The 21,950-nt window shown below is 36.1% G+C and overlaps 2 protein-coding genes and 1 long non-coding RNA gene across 3 annotated transcripts in view; 2 read left to right on the forward strand and 1 right to left on the reverse strand.

The window, feature by feature from the left end:
* LOC139963444 (uncharacterized) overlaps window positions 1-21,950 on the forward strand; it is an 84,281-nt gene that overhangs the window by 33,358 nt on the left and 28,973 nt on the right. The gene's annotated exons all lie outside the window — the stretch shown is intronic.
* On the reverse strand, window positions 4,007-5,752 carry LOC139963445 (uncharacterized). Its single transcript, XR_011791582.1, has 3 exons — window positions 5,152-5,752; window positions 4,312-4,466; window positions 4,007-4,041 (listed from the first exon to the last, which is right to left on the reverse strand). It is a non-coding gene; the product is annotated as an uncharacterized lncRNA (long non-coding RNA).
* LOC139963441 (NLR family CARD domain-containing protein 4-like) overlaps window positions 17,701-21,950 on the forward strand; it is a 100,209-nt gene continuing 95,959 nt past the window's right edge. The window contains exon 1 of the mRNA XM_071964209.1: window positions 17,701-18,006. The gene's annotated coding sequence lies outside the window, so the exon portion shown is untranslated. The remainder of the gene's footprint in view (window positions 18,007-21,950) is intronic.

Consider the following 21,950-nt stretch of genomic DNA (forward strand, 5'->3'; position numbering starts at 1 on the left):
CAATCAAGTATAGATGAGAAGGTGTAACAGCGAAGTGTAGACATGTAAGAGAAGAGCTCTGTAAAATGCAGCTGGTTTACCAAAGGGGACAGTTCTTCTCTACTCCATCATCAAGATATCATCACATTCCGACCGTTTGATTTTCGTGCCCAAGCTCTCTTGGGTGACTTTTCTAAACAAACAAGTAACCCATCATCAATATTATAATGAAAATAAAGATATTCAAAGTACTTCGGTTCCCTCATTAAAGATCAGGTACTTAACAAAGAGGACTAATTATGCTTCGAAATGTAGACTTCTGTCGAAGACACTTAACATATCCATGGGCCAGGCAGAATTAATAATTAGTTTGTTATGTAGCCCATTCATAGAATTTCCTTAACGTTTTAATGCACTGCATCAATGAGCGAGTCTCCTTAACAAGCTACTTCACGAAGAAGAAATGCCTTGTTCAATCTCTAGGCCATCAGCTGAAACTCAAAAAGAGGCTGTAAAATCAGTTTCGTTCCACCAACACTGGGTCTAGATTTTTAAAGCATTTTTGGGTAGTTCAATGCATCACAGACATTATATCAAAAGTTCTCCAACAAATTTCCTGCAGTATTTTCGTAACGCACCCTCGAAATTGGGTATGTTATATAGACATTAAGTGCTACGATGCTATGTATTAGGAACACATGTGCTAACGTTAGATTTGGTACAGTGGTGCATACATACCAATCTTTTCTTATATGTTTAATTACGACTGATATATTTTTTTTTGTATAATAGTTGGGTCATGGTTACAAGAATGGTGGAAGAGGATTCTGGTCTAAGGGTCAGTGAGGGTTGTTTTCAGGCATTACAAGTTGTGCCCTCCCCCCCCCCCCCCCCCTCCATTTTCTCCAAAATGGTAAAAACTCACATTCTCAACTTTGAAATATGAAATACAATTTTTTCACATTATAACTTAAGGGTTTTAATTATAAAAATGTACCACTTTTAATAAACTCAGATATAATGCTTTGTAATAAATCAAATATTTTTAGATTTTCCCCCTATGTTATGAATGCATTTCGTCTGTGCATGTATGCGTAAATATACACATATAATGAAAAGTTCCTCTCCATAATTGTTACACCCCCCATCCAAACTGTTTTACACATGTGACCCCCTCTACTTTACATGTAGCTAATTCCCTAGTTACAGTGAGATGTGCCAATGCCCCAAGACCAGTGAGCTATTTCTTTTGTATAAATCAATATATAAGTTGGCACACTAAGACATCATGGCATATCGTAGATGTGAAATAAAGTTAGTCGGTATATATCCGTTACCTTAGTACTCTTTCTACAGTCTTCTGCAAAACTAGGTACTTTCTCCATGTTACGGAAACGACATGTTTATAATTCGTATTCCTGCAAAAAGTGTTTCCAAGGGAGTTAACGTATAAAAGAAAAGATCGACAAGGTTTCGAATGGTATTTTGAATAATAATAGTTCTATATTCTACAAATAATATGAATAATAATGGTGAATGGTACAAATAAGTGAATAACGAAGACAGTTAACTTAAGCCCCAAATAGAAAGAAATAATGTATCTATTAAGACTGGGTCGATACACTCAATGGTGTAGTAGAGCTGGGCCTTTGCGATGATTCAAGATACAGGTTCTTCATCAAAAGGCGCGGCGCGGAATTAATAAGTGATTAAAAGTTCATCCAAGGACAGTTGTACTAGTTATAACAGGATCCACTTCAATTCACTGCATGGAAGTCAGATATGGTATGGAAAAGGGAAAGTCCATTCCGTAGTAGAGGTGAAGATAATTAGATGAAATAAAAGTCACTAAAGACTTGAATATCCTTCAGTCAAAACTTGAACAGATGCACAAAACGTGTTAACAATATGAATAAAACAGGTAACGAAATGTTACGGCAAACAATAAAGAACCGTGATATTGGAACAGGGTCAGGGGCGATGGTTCCCCAACAACAGTATATAAACTTCTGACTGGTTTCAGGACGCGGTATTTGCGTCATCGTCATCAGTAAATGTAGTTGTGAATATGCAAGAGGTAAAGCATGCCCATAACACCCTCCTCCCCCCTCCCCTCTCAGCAAAAAAAGTGTGATTTGAAGAAAATGTGGATATTTATCATAAGGTGTCTGGTAGGTAGGGTAATCTACGTAAAACTACTAATAGCTAAATGAATATATGAATAAGGTCATGTTTTCTGGTTCCTTTAAACTCTAGGGAACAAAATAATGACAACATGACTTTGAAAAAGTTAACCCTCTTCACAAACTTCAAACTTGATAAAAATTTCAGACTAAGATATCAAGATTTAACACCATCACAGTTCATCCTCCAAATCATCTTCCCCTGCATCAACAATCTCAACATCTTCTTGGAAGTTGCTGCAATTTCTATATTTACATAGGTCTGTACACGGTAGTTGTGCATTCATTCAGGAACATCTTCCTTTAAGACATTTGCCGACTCTACAGCTACTGCTGACACACTGAAGCAAAACATCTGGGTCAGGTGGCTTCGTCATCCAAGTGATTATAAGGTCATCATTTTCAAGTTTCCATCCATGTCCCTCTGGTGAGAGTGCATCAATCCTTTGCTGCAATGCCCTACTGTGAATAGCAGCCTGGTTGGTGCAGCGCTTAACATGCTGGATCAGAGGCTTTCTAGTCACTTCGCCCAACAACCATTTCGCCCAACTGCCATTTCGCCCAACCGTGTTGGTCATTTCGCCCAACCGTGTTGGTCATTTCGCCCAACCAGCATGGTCAGTTCGCCCAACCGTGTTGGTCATTTCGCCCAACCGTGTTGGTCATTTCGCCCAACCGTGTTGGTCATTTCGCCCAACCGACCTGGTTATTTCGCCCAACCTTATTTTTACTAATATTCAGTCAGAATAATATTACTTTTTCTATTCCACCAGTTCAATTTGATTTATTTTGGGTAAGGTTACTTCGTATTAGGTAAATAAAGTGAGGTCCGCTCGATATCGATCGGAGTCTGAGCAGTTATTTCGGGTATAATGGGAGGATTACACTACTTTAGGCGTTTACGCATACAATGGAAGTTATATTATTATACAAACAAAGGGGAATCGGTGTGGAATAATATAACCGTTTCTATTTCACTAGTTCAATTTGATTTATTTTGGGTTATATTATTGGTAGTTATATTATTATTATTATTATTATATGGAAGTTATATTATTATAAAAACAAAGGGGAATCGGTGTGGAATAATATAACCGTTTCTATTTCACTAATCCATAAAACATAGTGTTAATCTAATGTTATACAAACACAGGGGAATCGGTCTTCATAAAAACCTATCAAACCTAACCCCTAAAATACTGGTCCATCCTACTGACTAACAATTCCGGAACGTTAAGTGAAAAATAATATATATAAAACCCGTCCGTAATATTTATCAATGTAACCACATATGTAATCACATATGTAGGCCTAATCAATTTAACCACGACTTCAAGTTTCCTTAATACTCGGTTCGTATCCCGTAACGTTAACAATTCCCGACCGTTTACTATCAAACCTATCAAACCTAACCCCTAAAACACTGATCCATCCTCAAGATTCCTTAATATTCGGTTCGTATTCTGTAACGTTTCCTTACTAAAGTTATACAAAGAAAAGGACTTCAAGTTTCCTTAATATTCCTTAATATTCGAACGTTTACTATCAAACCTAACCCCCAACACACTGATCGGTCCTCAAGTTTCCTTAATATTCGGTTCGTATCCTGTAACGTTAACAATTCCCGAACGTTTACTTTTCAAGTATCATATTTAATCAAGGTTGGGCGAAATGACCAGGCTGGTTGGGCGAAATGACCAGGCTGGTTGGGCGAAATGACCAGGCTGGTTGGGCGAAATGACCAGGCTGGTTGGGCGAAATGACCAGGCTGGTTGGGCGAAATGGTAAGGTTGGGCGAAATGGCAGTTGGGCGAAATGGTTGTTGGGCGAAGTGTCCTGCTTCCGATCAGAGCATCTTTTGTTGGTGGTAAACTCTGCTCTGAGGAGGAGATGAACAGAACACCTTGTACCATGAAATTGGATATTTTTGAGTCTCACATTTTATGATGGGGTACCAATATAATTACAATTCAGCTAGAAATATGTTGCAAATTACTTTAATAATTTCAATGGAAAGATTAACCTGATATTGCATCTCAAAGCGTTTAGAGAATTTTTAATTTTCCTTGGGGGAGGACCCCCATATTCCAAAAGTCCTAGATCCACCCCTGAACACTCAATGAACCACACATTGAAGAGAGTAATTTACCTTTCAAGATCTGTATGTCTTCCTTGTCAAGAATTGTATCTAGTTTCTTCAACATAGAGAGTGGTACCTCACTTCAATGGCAACACGGTCTTTTCCTCTAATATTCATAAATCTGGGCTCATCTTTTTTCCGCTCTGCTGCTTGTCGAAGCAATACTTTAATAAAATGAAATAAAAAAAAGCAAATTGTTTTGCATTTTCTGTTGATCAAAATGTAAGTTTGAACAAATAAGAACTAAGGCAATTTTATTTATATACCATGTGATCTGCTCATCTTCTATGGACAAACAAAGACACATTCAAATTTTGCAAACCAGTGTCATGCAAAAAAGAATTAAAACAGGTTTTTTTTTGACAGTACAGTACATTATCTCTTAATGTTATGGTTTAAATTATACAATGGTAGATTATATCTGTTACTAATAATGAAGGAGACAGAGGTAGATACTTGTTCATTTTGGTAAAGCTCTGAGACAGGCTGACCATAAGACCTTGCAAACCTAACCTTATTGCACCTTTGTTACACTTATTTTTCTAACTAATATAATATCTCTATCATACAAATAAAGGGCAACAGTAAGAAAACTATGAAGCCTGTATTTAACACTTAGGCTAGTGCCGCAGATGGAGAATTTGAAACAAATTTCCGTTCCTACCACCTTATAACAAAACAAATCAGATGACCATGCCACTAATTATATTATGTTCAGGTCCAACACTGTGCCCTTTGACTTGGATTCTATCCCTCAAGAGCTACTGATCTTGCATTATGCAACTTCTCTTAACTCTTCAACTATGCCACAGAAGTACAAGTAGAGTCGTGTAGTATGCATAGGCTTACCTCCATCGAAAGTCTCTGCCTGCTGCAGCTTGTCCTGCACCCGTTTGCAACGCCGAGTAATGTATTGTTTCTTTTCCCACATATAATAAATTGAACAGGCAATACACCAGAGCTTCTGCTTGGTTTCCTCGATCTTTTCCGTCAACTCTTCGTTTAAAATCATATGGGGTCTCCTCTGGTACTGTCCGTTTTCTTGCAGCAATGTGCTTGCTATCAATGAACCGCCTGTAACACTTATCGTGGAACCCCATCATACTATGCTGTTGAACACACGCTTGATCGTAGTAGGCCATGGAGTAATCAGTAGTACGGCGATATCAGTGTCTCCGCCGCTGAGATTAAGCCAATCTTTAGCGCAGGAAGTAACTTTAGTCCATCGTTTATTCGTCAGTGCCTTGACTGCTTCAAATTTTACAGATTCAATGTGCACTGAGCACTGTAGATTTCCATGTGTTGGAGACTGACTAGCGCCCGTGGGAGCCGCCATGTTTGTTGTTTTCTACAAAGATTGCACACAGAACTCATGGCTCATTGGACAATTCATATCACATGGTACAGATATCTCACTGGCGCACAACTTTTGAACGTAAAACGGCAGGTTTCTTTAACATACGCAATAAAAAATATAGTTCGATCTTTCGAGCGGAATTGCAAAAAAACTGCAGGAAAGTACATGGAGAACTTTTGGATCATTAATCTTAGTTAATTTATGTATTCAATGCTGTAGAGAAATTTTAGACCCGCAGTTGCTGGAACGAAACAAGCGAATTTCGACCTTCAGCTGATGGCCTTCTCCTCGCTGAATCTCTCGTAGAGAAAAGTCGGCAGCAGATGCGCAAATAGACCGCCACAGTGAAAGCAATTAAAATGGAAGCAGGACACTTCGCCCAACAACCATTTCGCCCAACTGCCATTTCGCCCAACCTTACCATTTCGCCCAACCAGCCTGGTCATTTCGCCCAACCAGCCTGGTCATTTCGCCCAACCAGCCTGGTCATTTCGCCCAACCAGCCTGGTCATTTCGCCCAACCAGCCTGGTCATTTCGCCCAACCAGTCTGGTCATTTCGCCCAACCTTGATTAAATATGATACTTGAAAAGTAAACGTTCGGGAATTGTTAAAGTTACAGGATACGAACCGAATATTAAGGAAACTTGAGGACCGATCAGTGTGTTGGGGGTTAGGTTTGATAGTAAACGTTCGAATATTAAGGAATATTAAGGAAACTTGAAGTCCTTTTCTTTGTATAACTTTAGTAAGGAAACGTTACAGAATACGAACCGAATATTAAGGAATCTTGAGGATGGATCAGTGTTTTAGGGGTTAGGTTTGATAGGTTTGATAGTAAACGGTCGGGAATTGTTAACGTTACGGGATACGAACCGAGTATTAAGGAAACTTGAAGTCGTGGTTAAATTGATTAGGCCTACATATGTGATTACATATGTGGTTACATTGATAAATATTACGGACGGGTTTTATATATATATTGTTTTTCACTTAACGTTCCGGAATTTAGTCAGTAGGATGGACCAGTATTTTAGGGGTTAGGTTTGATAGGTTTTATAGTAAACGGTCGGGAATTGTTAACGTTACGGGATACGAACCGAGTATTAAGGAAACTTGAAGTCGTGGTTAAATTGATTAGGCCTACATATGTGATTACATATGTGGTTACATTGATAAATATTACGGACGGGTTTTATATATATATTGTTTTTCACTTAACGTTCCGGAATTGTTAGTCAGTAGGATGGACCAGTATTTTAGGGGTTAGGTTTGATAGGTTTTATAGTAAACGGTCGGGAATTGTTAACGTTACGGGATACGAACCGAGTATTAAGGAAACTTGAAGTCGTGGTTAAATTGATTAGGCCTACATATGTAACTTCCAATAATTTAACCCAAAATAAATAAAATTGAATTAGTGAAATAGAAACGGTTATATTATTCCACACCGATTCCCCTTTGTTTATATAATAATATAACTTCCATATAATAATAATAATAATATAACTACCAATAATATAACCCAAAATAAATCAAATTGAACTAGTGAAATAGAAACGGTTATATTATTCCACACCGATTCCCCTTTGTTTGTATAATAATATAACTTCCATTGTATGCGTAAACGCCTAAAGTAGTGTAATCCTCCCATTATACCCGAAATAACTGCTCAGACTCCGATCGATATCGAGCGGACCTCACTTTATTTACCTATTACGAAGTAACCTTACCCAAAATAAATCAAATTGAACTGGTGGAATAGAAAAAGTAATATTATTCTGACTGAATATTAGTAAAAATAAGGTTGGGCGAAATGACCAACACGGTTGGGCGAAATGACCAACACGGTTGGGCGAACTGACCATGCTGGTTGGGCGAAATGACCAACGCGGTTGGGCGAAATGACCAACACGGTTGGGCGAAATGGCAGTTGGGCGAAATGGTTGTTGGGCGAAGTGACTCGCAAGCATTAAAATAGGTATCGTTGATGAAGTTAATTTAAATATTTTCAATGGTATAGCAAATCATAGATGCGATAGTGGCGTTTATTGGACTAACTTAGCACAGTAGGAGGTTTTCAGAAAAAAATGTGCACCATTTAAAATATTATATATCTGCCATGTTTTAGCATCATGTCTGTATAATCATTCCAAGGGGGGGATACGATTGAATTTCTGCTAACCTATACGGTTAAAAAAGTTAGACTAAAACATAAATTTAAGGTTATTTTCATTGTTTTGCAGACATGGAAGCTGGAGACTTGTTATAGCGAACTTGAACAGACGAACCCAGAAAAAAAACTTCAAGCAGTTTTATAAAAGAGCACCCCCCCCCCTCTCCCGTTTTAACCAGTAGCAATGCGAATGAAATATTTGTGGAGAATAGATTAACTTTGAACCTTACTATATTCAAACTAATGAACATTTCATATGATTCAATAAACCTTTTGCTTTAATGTAGACAGTACGTCATGATTAAGACGAAGCCGTAACAAAAACATTTCTAACATGTGAATGTGATATTATCTTTGGCTGTTTTTAATACAAATAAACTGCGATTTACCCTGTTAAACACATCGTTAACTATTAATACAGTCGTACATCGCATTTACATGGATTAGATTCCATATTGCAATTTTAAGATTTATTGATATATATCGATTGTGCGTTTACATAAGTGCAATGGTCTGTGAAATAAAATCATTTAAAATAAAATGTTCATATTCGACTTAGTTTAAGCTGTAACTGAGGAGAACACTGTTTAATATTCGCTCTGGTTAACATACAGACCTTTGAAGTCGTACTGGTTCCATATAGGCTACTTGAAAATACTTATAAAAAGGATATAACTAAATTCTCTGTACTACAAGCACAAGTAAATGATTAACGATTCACCCACTTGCAGTTATTAGGACAAACTTGCGTGTATAGATCTAATGATTGACTTCATTAAATGTTAAAGCCTGAACGGACCTCATGAAGTATAATTTTAGATCCTCTTTTTTTTTAACGAGAGAGGACCTCCAGGCGCTTCTACATGGGAGTATGCTTCAACGAACCAGTCCTTCCTATTTTAAATCCTTGATCAACTTCTGTCATATATGTCTGCTTGTCAGTATCATGTAGCATTTAAGTTCCATAGCTATTGATTGAAACTGAATATTATTAATCCTTGCGGACTTGTAGGTAGTCAAAGTCGCTTCCTGCAGCAAAAAGAATCAATCTTGAAATGGGTTTAATTGCCGTTAAAGAAAGCAAATGTTCGCCAAAACCATGTGTCATTTCTGGCAGGTTTGATTTGTATTTCTACTAAATTCAAAGCAAATAAACAAAAATTGTTCATAATTAATGATTGATTAATAAAGAAGACCTATATCATATGACAATCGATTGGATGAATTGTTTCCAACAACTTTTCAATGAAATTGTATGTGATGACGTCACATATATAGTACGGATAATTAATGCCATTGGTATATTTGTATGTCAAGACCGCTATCGATATTAGTTTCATTGTTAGCCCCTATATCGCTGTCCCTATGTATATACTAAGAATGTTGAGGCAATGTGAATAAACGTATATACCAGAGCATTATTTAACATAGTAACCATGTGATTAGGCCATCCGTCTCCTATACGGCCCACCCACAGCTCATTTGCCCCCTTCAACCAAAGTAGGTCCCCTTTTGGCATGTCAAACTAATGATAATGCCTTTTACTAAGAGCCACTTAACTTTTTTTTTTCCGAGAATAAAGGAATTAGCTTCTCTTCCTGCCACCCCCAGCCTCTAATCCATACTTTTACTATATGCATACATGTTTAGCTGGTGCACGTATCATACCTCTCCAATTCCACCGCATATAATATATATTGGCAGACACACGAAACGTGAATAATGTGTTACATATATTCATTTGAGAGTTTGGCTATTGATCGAGGGTAAAGAACTTTATAATGTTATAAATGATTTTGAAATAAATAGTACTGTTTCAAACGTTGGAAGAAAATCCCAAAGTATAAACCGAACACAGCTCGTAAAGTTTTATTATCCAGTGTTAAAGTTTAGTTTGCTCTTTTAGGCGTGAACTATTTAGTGCGGCTCTCTTGATATCTGTCTCGCTGTGTAACTATATATATATATATCTCATAAGTCTATTTGTAATATTATGATACAATAAACAAAACTGGACGACCATAAAATATTTTACAAGTGGTTACTACTTCAAGCAATTATATATATACAATGTCGTTAACTTGTAATGTTAAAAACTCTATCTCTATTTATTGCATCTTTTATTGTTCAAATACAGTTGCCTTAATCATAAAAGTTACAATTGGCAATAAAGTAAAGATTAATATGTGTCTTGTTGTCACGCAATCCCACCTCCGTATGTTGATAACGAATTGTGTAATGAATTTAGTTGATCATTGAGATATAGCTGAGAGAGGTGTGTTCCTTAGTTCTTAGCACTGATGTTACTTTTAGATAATTTGATTAATTTCGCTACTTCTTGTACCTTTTTATCCTTTAAAACCTTAATAATGATACGTGTGACAGTGAAAAACAGCAAACATGCTTAGCTGACGTCGGCTTCTTACTTGTTTTTATAGCTTTTTATGGGATTTTTACCCTTATCAAGAAGAACTTCCAAAGATTGACTACCAACTAAATTCAGAGAACTGGCATGACAGCTCAATGGTTACACCACGGCAAATTAGATTGAAGGATAAAGCACAAGAGGTTTGTGGATCTGTTTACATTAATTATTATATGTATTTTTCTTTAGATCCTCCTGCAAGCATGAACTCGCGAAGAAACCTCATTGGCTTATCTAAGCCGCGAGCTGACCGAAGTCAGTCCCTTATATTAACCATTAACGTCCATGATTGTGAACTTTCAATTGTCAACAACTCTGTAACTGGACGACATACATTAATCTTGAAGTAACTCGAACTCTGGATGTTACGATTGAAAGGCAACGGCGTTAACCACTGAGCTAACACTCCACAGTTCTACAGTTATTAGTTCTACTTGCCCTCTCATTTGTACATGCAGAGTAATATCAACATTACGATACTTTCATTGCCTGTATAGATCAAGTATACGAAGAAGAAATGGAGAGGACTTAAAAATCAAATATATTTTCAATTCGCGATGGCAAAGAGTATCTTTTCATACACTTTTCAATTTGCGGAATGAAGTGATCAAGTTCACCATTCACAGAATGATCCATTCCTCAGAAGCGTAACCAGAATGGACTGGGAAGATTGTTAATTCACGATGACGTATTGAACAAGAAACTCTGGCCAAAAAAATAAATAATAATAACCGAACAAACAGCCAAAAACAAAGTCTTAACTGAGTAATAAAACGATTAACCTGACGGCATTATTCAACACAATGCTACAAATAGAAATAATAACATAAACATGTTATGCTGTGAGACATGTCACACTATTACCAGTTAATTGTCTAAGGACCCTGCACGTGGATACCCTATCCATTATTTATCAAAACAATAGTAGAACCTATTTTCTAATACATTTTACATTATCGTGTTTACATTGTGGAGCCTGAAAATAAATTCTTTTCGTTGCCGAAATTACTTCCAATTCACATAGAGAGACTTATTGAAAGCGTCGTATTTCGTCATGACGTCAAATGCTACCCGCTTAAGTACGAAGTTGTTTCATGAAAGTAGTTTATGTAGTATTGTAAATATGACTCATTCATTTGTATATTCGTTTGATAAAGACTCATTCATCACATTTATTGCAGTCTTAGTCAATTTCTTAGTTCTTTTCAGTTATATTTGAAACCATGGTTTACGTTTCAATATACACGACAATATTGTCAGTTGCTCCTGATAACATTTCTATATGAATTCTTTTATAAAGAAAAGAAAACATTCAGTAAGATACAATCGTTGTAGCCGTTCCATTCAATAACCCTCAATAAAGACGTGAAGAATAGCTATTGCAGACGATGCTTCTTTCACGTTTGAGAGAAAGTGGTGGACCGTCTCCAAGACTCAGTGACATGTCTCATTTATTGATATATCGGGCTAGAGGCATCAGTGTTGATTGGCTGGTGAAAGGAATTTACAAAATTACAGCTAGAGTGGTAATTGGAAATTATCCCCAATTAACGCGATCGGATAATGGTTAATAGTAGCTTTCGATAGCTGGTGTGATTAAGAGCTATGTCATGATGTGTTATTATTAGACACGTTTCGAACCATAAAGGTAATTTCTGGGTATTCTCAATATCCGTAGGTGTAAAGGTGGGCTGCCAACTTTAAATTGTGATAGGATAAATGGTGGTTCCATGCATAACATATATTGAGCAGAGTAACAAGGATCGATCAATTGTGTGTATATCACAAATACAGATATAATAAAGAAGCTTACGTATTCCCGGCAGAATATGATATTAATTTTTCAATACCCTCTTCCCCATGCCTCAATAAATTTATTTATTATTTTTCTTTGTTAACTATTGCATCCGTGATTCACTGCGATTTGAGCCACATAAACGTTGCTTCAATAGCTCATTAAAACACTGTAAATATATCACGACATTTCACTTCGGCTTAATGGAAGGAACTTTTTGAAATCCGTAGAGCAGAACCTCTTGTTTTCACAAAACAATTGAAAAATCTCCTTAGTATATCTTAATTTAAGAAAGACTCGGTACATTTCTACTATGAGCGTGGCTGCCAACTTTTGTGTGTTTAATGTATTTTAAAGTTACGTTGATGTTCCAGAAGATTACACGGACATAGGTTGTACCCGGTCTTTTCTCTTTCAACAGGGGTGCAGCAAGGTTTTTGGCGAGGGGGAAGTCATTTTTTGTCCCCATTTTTAGGCACATTGCGGTCGATCGCCGTCCTGGGGAGGGGTTTAATTCTAAAACTAAAAACTTTTAAAACTAAAATTTTCCCTTTTGGTACAATAACTTTTTATTTAACAGTAACAATTTTATTAAATAGCCGGATTTTGTTTTTGCTCCCTTTCATGTTTCACCGTCGCTCATCGCGACCCGCCAAAAACCTCTGCGTCCCTAACCCTCCCCACGCTGGCGATTTTTTTCCCAAACAGGTTTTTAATTTCGCCGTTTTCAGCCTATCAGATTGCTCGTGAATTAGCAAAAACAGATTCACCCAAGTTGGCTACGCCACTGCCTTTCAAGGGAAACAAACAAAAAACATGGTTTCTTCTGTATTTATATTATACATGCCACTTACTTGAATGAACGACCAACATGAAAAACATACATAGCGTAGTATATTCTCTAATTATTTGCTGTTTATATATTAGTTAGTTGTGCTTCTTGTTGATAAGAGCAAAATGATTCGATTCTGAAATAGATAACCATAACACGAAGCCCAGTACACCGGACACAGGATGTAAGGGGCAGACGTTTATCTGATGTTTGTTACATTATCAGCTCTTTCAGATTTTGTTATAAAAACACGAGAAAAGGAAGATAGTACGCAATTATCATACCAATGATTCTACACATTAATACAGACACAATGCTAGAGAAAAATCCTGTTACAGGTAGCGTTTTAATACTTTAGTAATGTTACACTAAATTCACTTCCTTATATTTCTTCATCTTCTCCCTTAAGGGTAACGGTTCAGCTCCCCCTCCATCCCTGACATGACTACATGTTATATATTAAGCCACTAATCTGCCACGTTGCACAAAGGCTGCGTAAAGCGTGAAGGCACAGAAAGACACAGGCTGCGTAACAATATGACCAATCATACGTTACAAATCTAAAATCAGATTTAGATCAATGATATTCAGACGATTTCGTAATAATATCTATCAAGATGTTTATTACTTTGAAAGAAATGTTAAAGTCTATCATTTACAATCCCTGAACCGAATATCAGATAGGTCTATTTGCTCATAAAATACATGTCATAGTATGTCACGTAATACATGTCACAGTATTTCAGTATGGTATAGCTTGGAAAGGTTTGCAAACATTATTCACGTGTCGTTGCCTTGTCAAAGTAAGTTATCAAGCATGCTTGTCAACCTGTGGTTATAAACTTTTTCGAGAATTAAGAGACACCCAGCGCTTTAGTGTTTCAGTTGCATACTAGCAGCATAATTAGGAAAGTGGTATTATCTATAAGGTATAAGGTGAAATGTATAGTTTGGACCGCCAAGAAGGATTTTGTGTCGAACCTTGTGTAATACATTGGTAAATGTTTAGACAGAACGTTAACCTTGTTTAGGTTAATAGTCTCGTGTAGTATATGGGTAAATTACTAAGTCATCTAAGACGCCGGACTTACATAAAGAATCACTTTATGTTCCTCAAATCTGGTTTGTTAGTTTGTCAACCCTACTGATATTCAATATGCTCACTGCCAATTATTCTAACTCAATGTTTGCATTTTGTAAGACCTGCCTGCATGGCTTGGTAACATTATAACTGACCACAAAGCAAACGAACAAGAAGAGAAAATGCGGGAAAACGTGCAGACAAAACTTGAACGGAAAGAATTCTGAAAACATTTTTGTATAGGTTTTTTCTTCTTCTTTTAACAGTCTCACTTGATCAGTTTACTCCCGTTTACTGTGATCATTGCTTGTATTATCTCCTTACCAATTAACTGCCTTTACTCAACACGAATCTCCCTACTCATCATCTGTTTCTTGATATGCCGATATACTTCAAAATGTAAAGGAAAACGAATGCTTCATTGAAATTATATTTTTTGTTCTTTGAATAACAATACGCTTCAGTAATAATTGTTTGATAGTTTTATATACTTATTAATGTAATAATTAACTGAATATTAGTATAGTATTGGACAGGAAGATAAACTCGGTAATATCACAACCCCTGTGCACTGCGTAAGCGAATATGTTGATGGATATATCCCCAGTATTTCCAGTTTCAAGTTATCTCCATTGAGACAACATACGATGATGACGTTAGTTGCTTTGTTCTGACTTAAGTATCAGTGCAAATTGTTTATTAATTGTTTTCTAAATTCTAAATCCCAGATAAACCTGACAGAAAGCATGTTAGCTTATTAAAATAAAGGAATATAATATATGCGGAATGCAGGTTCTACTTATAGTGTCTCTCTGCAGATTCTAAATAGTCGTACTTGTGTATATGGGTGTGAGTAAGGGGGCGGGGGGGGGGGGGAGCTAGTTATGCACTGGTAATCATCATAGTTTGATACTATCCACACTAAATTCCTAACGCTGTACCTCCCATGTCTCATCCCTTTTGCGGTACCAATCGTACCCAAAGATCAATTGAATTATCCACAATGATATGTATTATACTGTTGATAAAAGTAACATAAGACTAGTGACTGTCAGCCTTACTCGTGGCTGCCAGCCGTAGGCTACTCGTGTCTGTGATGCGTACTAGTGACTTTGTGCGCTGCTAGTGGCTGTGAGAAGTACTAGTGGCTGTGGGTCATACTATTGGCTTTTTGCCGTGCCAGTGGTATTCGGAAAAATCAATATTTCTGGAAAGTAATTGAAGATAAAGGTCATTTCGATGGTAGCTATGTTCTATATGTGCTGAGGGGAAGCCATATGCGGTATTTTGGTGTAATGTAATTGTTATGTTTATGTTATCATTAGTTTAACTTGCAAAAAGTAGACATACTTTAGTTGGACGGGACAATGAGCTGTGGGTGGGCAGTGTAGGAGACGGATGGCCTGATCACATGGTTAGTATGTTTAAAATGGCCCTGGTATATACGTTTATTCACATTGCCTTAATATTCTTAGTTAAACATAGGGGCAGTGGTAAAGGGGGTAACAATGAAACTAATAGGCCTACATAAAAAGCTCAGACGTATAATTATGTTTATACCGTAGTTTCACACTAGACTGCTACACTGTAAACGCAGATTAAATCTGAGAAGCTCTCTACATTTATTGTTATTCTATTAAAAACTTGAAAACAAAAACAAACTCACGGTTATCGCCTCCGTGATCGTGCATGTACCGTAATAAGCATTTAAATCTTGAGAAATATTGAAGTTGCACACTACTGACTAATCATTGAAATCAGAAGAAATGATTTGAAAATTTTGCTAAAACTAACTGCAATAGCGCATACTGCTCAGGCGTTCACATTATCGTACGCCTACTAGCATATAACAAGTGAAAATTTCGGGACAGCTGCCCCCCCCCCTGCCCCCTTTGCTGGCTACGGCCCTGCACACATACGACGAGACGGACGACCTGTGTGAAATGTAGATTATTTGGTCTCCGATGAACGCTAGGGCATTTTCAATTAAACAAACTTTTAAGTATTCAAGAAAGATTAAGTTTTGTTAACAATCTAATAGCCTTAATTATACATGCCAATTTTGATGTCAACAATTGTTTTTGTTAATTTATTCACAAAATTCTTGAATTTCTTTTCGATAACAGCTTGGTTCGGTTTCATATACACTGTAGTTGTAAAGTCTGCTTACATTCTACATACTTTTAATATGGTAGACAAAACCAAATACACAAAGCAAAATATAAAGCCAATTTTTAAAAGTATAGTCTGTTTTGCATGTACTTTATGTCAGGAGCCTATATGATGTGTCAAAACCTACACTTAGATTTCTTGGCCACTCCTACGTGTCCTATATATGGCTGAAATGAGATAGCGTCCTTGAAGAGAACAACTTTATCAGCTTAAGAGATGAATCCAAAACATTGAATGTATAGAAAGATGATAGATTTCTTTATCTTGTACAGTATATACGGCACAGGATATCAGTCCAGATATACGTTTGCTAATGGAAGCAAAAAATCGTTTGAATGCAAAACGCATAAAGGTTTTACTTATATTCCTTTCTACAAGGAACGCGACCAAAACATATTCTACATATCCACAGGTACTCCAAGGTCAAAGTAAATCTGCTATCACAAATTGTTTGTCATTTATCCACATTTGTTAAACGTCAATTAAGGGATAACTTTCGATTTTGTAGAACCCTTTAGTGTCTCAAGGTATTTAACAATTTTAGTTCATTATCGAAATATTTTAAACATCGATATAGGGTTACTGTTATCGTATCCTTAATTCAGAGACACTTAACTTTTTCAGAGTAAAAAGAGGAATTAACTTATCATCCTGCCCCCCCCCCCACCCTCCAATCCATACTTTCACAATGCATAAATTTTTCGCTGGTGCACGTATCATACCTCTCCACTTCCATCGCTTATTACACATACATATATATATATATATATATATATATATATATATATATATATATATATATATATATATATATATATATATATATATATATATACGTTTCGTGTGTCTGCCAATGTATATATATATATATTTATATATATATATATATATATATATATATATACATATTTATATATATATATATTTATATATATATATATATATATATATATATATATATATATATATATATATATATATATATATATATATATATATATATATATACATTGGCAGACACACGAAACGTGAATAATGCGTGACATTAGATTCATTTGAGAGTTTGGCTGGTGATCGAAGATAAAGACCCTTTCAATGTATATGATATAAATATAAATATAAAGAAAGCACTGTATTTCTAAAGTTATCAAAAAATTCCAATTATAAACCGAATACAGCTCGTAAAGTTTTATTATCCTGTGTTAAGGTTTAGTTTGCTCTTTTAGGCGTTAACTTTTTAGTGCGTCTCTCTTGATATCTGTCTCGCTGTGTAACTAAATATATCTGATAAGTCTATTTGTAATATTATGATACAATAAACAAAACTGGACGACCATAAATATTTTACAAGTAGTTACTAGTTCAAGCAATTTTGCATATATAAAATGTCGTTAACTTGTAATGCTGAAAACTCTATCTCTATTTATTGCATCTTTTATTGTTCAAATACAGTTGCCCTCCTCATAAAAGTTACAATTGGCTATAAAGTAAAGGTTAATATGTGTCTTTTTGTCACGCAATCCCACCTTGGTATATTGGTAAAGAATTATGTAATGAATTTAGTTGATCATTGAGATATAGCTGAGAGAGGTGTGTTCCTTAGCACTGATTATCCATTTCGACAATATCGTTACTTCTAGATTGTACATTTTTACCATTTAAAACTTTTAAAACCTTTACAAGGATACGTGTGACAGTGGAAAACAGCAAAAATGCTAAGCTGACGTCGGCTTCTTACTTGTTTTTAGAACTTTTGGGGGATTTTTTACCCTTATCAAGAAGAACTTACCAACTAAATTCAGAGAACTGGCATGACAGCTCGATGGTTACATCAGGGCAATTTGGATTGAAGGAAAACGCACAAGAGGTTTGTGGATCTGTTAACATTAATTAATAGTTCGACTTTAGTATTTCATTTATACAGGCAGAGTATTATCGACATTAGGATACCTTCATTGCCCGTGTAGATGAAGTACATGAAGAAGAAATGGGGAGGACTTAGAAATCAAATGTATTTTTCAATTTGCGATGTTAAGTGTATTTTTTCATACAATTTACAATTTGCGGAATGAAGTGATCAGAATCCCCATTCACCGAAAGTTCCATTACTCAGAAGCGATATCATAATGGACTGTAAAAATTGTTAATTTATGAGGACGTATTGAACAGCAAACTATGGCACACAAACAGTTTTTTAACCAAACAAACGGACAAAAAAGCACAAACTGAGTAATAAAAACGCTCATCCTGACCGCATTATTCAACACAATGCTACAAATAGAAATAATCAGATAAACAAGTTATGCTGTAAGACATGTAATATAGCATGTCACACTATTATCAGTTAACTGTGTTGGGACCTTGCACGTGGATACCGTATCCATTTTTTTTTTCAGAGAAGTTTACATAGCACCCGTTCAGTAAATATTTTACACAGGTTTTAGGTTAATAAATACATTGTTATTAGGTAAACAATATATGGATGCATGTTTGAATCGCTCACAGCAGAGAGGTAATACAAGAGAGAGCAAAAAGCAATGACAGCACAAACAATTCAGAATGTGCGATTTTCAGCAATTAAATACCTTACTACCTTCCTATTCCAGAGGTCCATATATTATATCCCATTAATATCAAATGAACAGTTTAGGCTATAAAAGTATTGTCTTGTGGAATTAAGTCAACTTAAAAGTGCCAACATTTTCAATTGCTACAGTGCAGTTACTTAGTCTTTGTTGCTTGCGCATGCCTTTTGGTATTCCAGATTAAACACAAAGAAACAACTCTTCCCAATGTCAATTCCAAATAAGCAACAACTTTACATATATGCCGATACGTGGGATGACAAAAAAAGTGGGGTGCTGTCTATGATGACTGCTACACTGCAGTTACTTTGTCTTTGTTGTTGGCCCATGCCTTTGGTATTCAAAATTAAACACAAAGAAACAACTCTTCCCAAAGTCAATTCCAAATAAGCAACAACTTTAGATACATTCTGATCAGTAAGATGAGAAAACGTGGAGTGCTGTCTATGGCAACTGCTAAACTGCAGTTACTTTTTTTTTCTTTTTGGCACGGTAAGCACAAAAATCTCGAATCTGGTTGCATTTCACACCACCAGGCAACTGGTAAACAACTTTTTGGAAAAATTCCCAGGCACCAAGACATGAAATTTGGTATAATTCAGATTAAACACGTAGATTGGTTTGAAGCACACATCAATGGCCTTCATAAATGTCCTCTGGGGTAGGGCATGTCTCTCGATGATCACAAATGACTGCTGAGGATGTATTTTGCTTCCTCCAAGAAGTAACACATATTGCTGAGGTCTTTCTGAAATCTTTTGCAAATAGAATTCCAAGTTGATGCTTCCTAAGTAACAACAAAGAAAAGGGGGAAAAAAATCCCATCATAATGGAGTTGTGTTAAACCTCCTTGGAGCATAAGCAGTTATTTACATGTCCTCTCACAAAACATTGACATTCCTAAAGAAAATGCCCAAAATTTAATCAGTTGTGATTCTAACTTCTTCAAGTACGTTTGAAACTAGAAAGCCAGATGGCCTATAGTGATTCCTTGTCAAAACAGGAACTTGCATTAAACATTCATCAGACAATGTAGGCAACTTTTACATCATGTTAACAATGCTTAAAACAATCTCACTTCCACTGTATGCAATTGTTTAGATTGCTTTGAATGATAACAGCTCGATCACTTCCAAATATAGCTAAATTATAATTGGGCCTAGGTCTAAAAGTATCACCAATCCACATCAGCTTCTTCCAGCTACTTGCTACAACTTACAAGCTAAAATGGCAATTAGTGGTAATTATATATTGCATTACATGAATATATGTTTATCCCTTATTAAAGTATTAGTATTATTAGTACCAGCGTAACTATAGGCCCGATGCTATTTAAAATGTATTGCCTTGAAATAGCCTAAGTATACCCTACTAATACTAGGCCTAGTACTACTTAAAAAAAGTGACTCGCAATACAACGTACAATAGGAATATAATGCACTAGGTTACAATAAAGGTATAGACCAAAGTCCTCCGTCCGTCCGTAGGCTATTCCGTTTAATGTTTACTTGTATGTAGGCTTCACGGATTCGTTGACAATTATGAGTTGACTATGACAAACAGCAGCTAGCCTATTTTATTAACTTATTGTATGACTTTAACGTTAGGTCTGCGTAACGCAGACCTAACGTTATTCAAATGCATTCGCCTACCCAACTTAGTCGTGGGTCTCTAAGCATTTCTCGTTCTTGTCACGTTCACTTACATAATATCAAAACATACCTTCGAATTTTTCAATCAATTTTTCCAGGCCCCAGTCTCCAAACGTCATTTGCCATGCCATTGTAGCTCTTAGTCGCACACTGAGTACGTAACGGTATGAAGCTTGCACGTATATGTGGCCGTGGTTACTGTTGTACATTTAGTAACGATAAATGTCGACACACTGGTACAAGTAGTGTTGTTTTATGTAAACTGTGCTTCCGTTTGATTAATGCTTTGGTAAAAGTTACTTGCTATCATGTAAAATGACTTAGTAGATGTTTACAATAAGTTTGTGTAATCCTCAATCGTATGCATATGAATACTTTTACAGAATGTTGTGTAATATTTACATATATACATGTACATTTTTATCACCCGTGATTTACATAACATTAATTTACATATTGTTTTCTGTGTGCATTCACCACATTTATTGAAGTCTTAGTCAATTTCTTTGTTCTTTTCAGTTATATTTGAAACAATGTTTTACGTTTCAATATACACGATATTATTGTCATTTGCTCCTGATAATATTTCTATATGATTTTTTTATAATAAAAGAAAACATTCAGTAAGATACTATCGTTGTAGCCGTTCCATGCAATAATGTACCCTCGCTATAGAGACTTGAAAAATAGCTATTGCAGACGATGCTTCTTTCACTTTTGAGAGAAAGTGATGGACCGTCTCCAAGACTCAGTGACATACCTCCTTTAGCGATATATCGGGCTAGAGGCAACAGTGTTGATTGGCTGGTGAAAGGAAATTGCCAAATTACAGCTAGAGTGGTAATTGGAAATTATCCCCAATTAACGCGATCGAAAATGGTTAATAGTAGCTTTCGATAGCTGGTAAGATTAAAAGCCATGATGTGTTATTTTTAGACACGTTTCGAACCATAAAGGTAATTTCTGGGTATCATCAATATCGGTAGGTGTAAAGGTGGGCTGTCAACTTTAAATTGTCATATGATAAATGGTGGATCCATGCATATCATATATTGAGCAGAGTAACAAGGATCGATCAATTGTGTGTATATCACAAATACAGATATAATATAGAGCTTACGTGTTCCCGGGCAGAATATGATATTAGTTTTTCTATACCCCCTCCCCCACATACCTCAATAAATTTACTTCTAAAAGTTACGTTATTGTTCCAGAAGATTACAGGGACTTACGTTGTACACAGTCTTTTCTCTTTCAACAGGGGTGCAGCCAGGTTTTGGTAGGGGGGGGGGAGTAATTTGTTGTCCCCAATTTCAGGATCGCCGTCCTGGGAAGGAGTTTAATTCAGTTTAATTTTATTCAGTTATATCACATAATGAAAATATTATGGCCACTCAGAGAGACACTGCAACCGCGCTCGTGGCGCACACATTTTTGAGGTGACCGCTTATTACATTCTCTTTAGTTTTCCTCTCCCGTGACCCCATCATCGGCCCCATGCCCAGGTTCGAGTACATTTAGATTTTGTTTTTGCTCCCTTTGATTTTTCACTGTCGCTAATCGCGTCCCGCCAA

Source organism: Apostichopus japonicus, chromosome 22 (assembly GCF_037975245.1).
Source record: "Apostichopus japonicus isolate 1M-3 chromosome 22, ASM3797524v1, whole genome shotgun sequence".
NCBI classification, from domain to species: Eukaryota; Metazoa; Echinodermata; class Holothuroidea; order Aspidochirotida; family Stichopodidae; genus Apostichopus; species Apostichopus japonicus.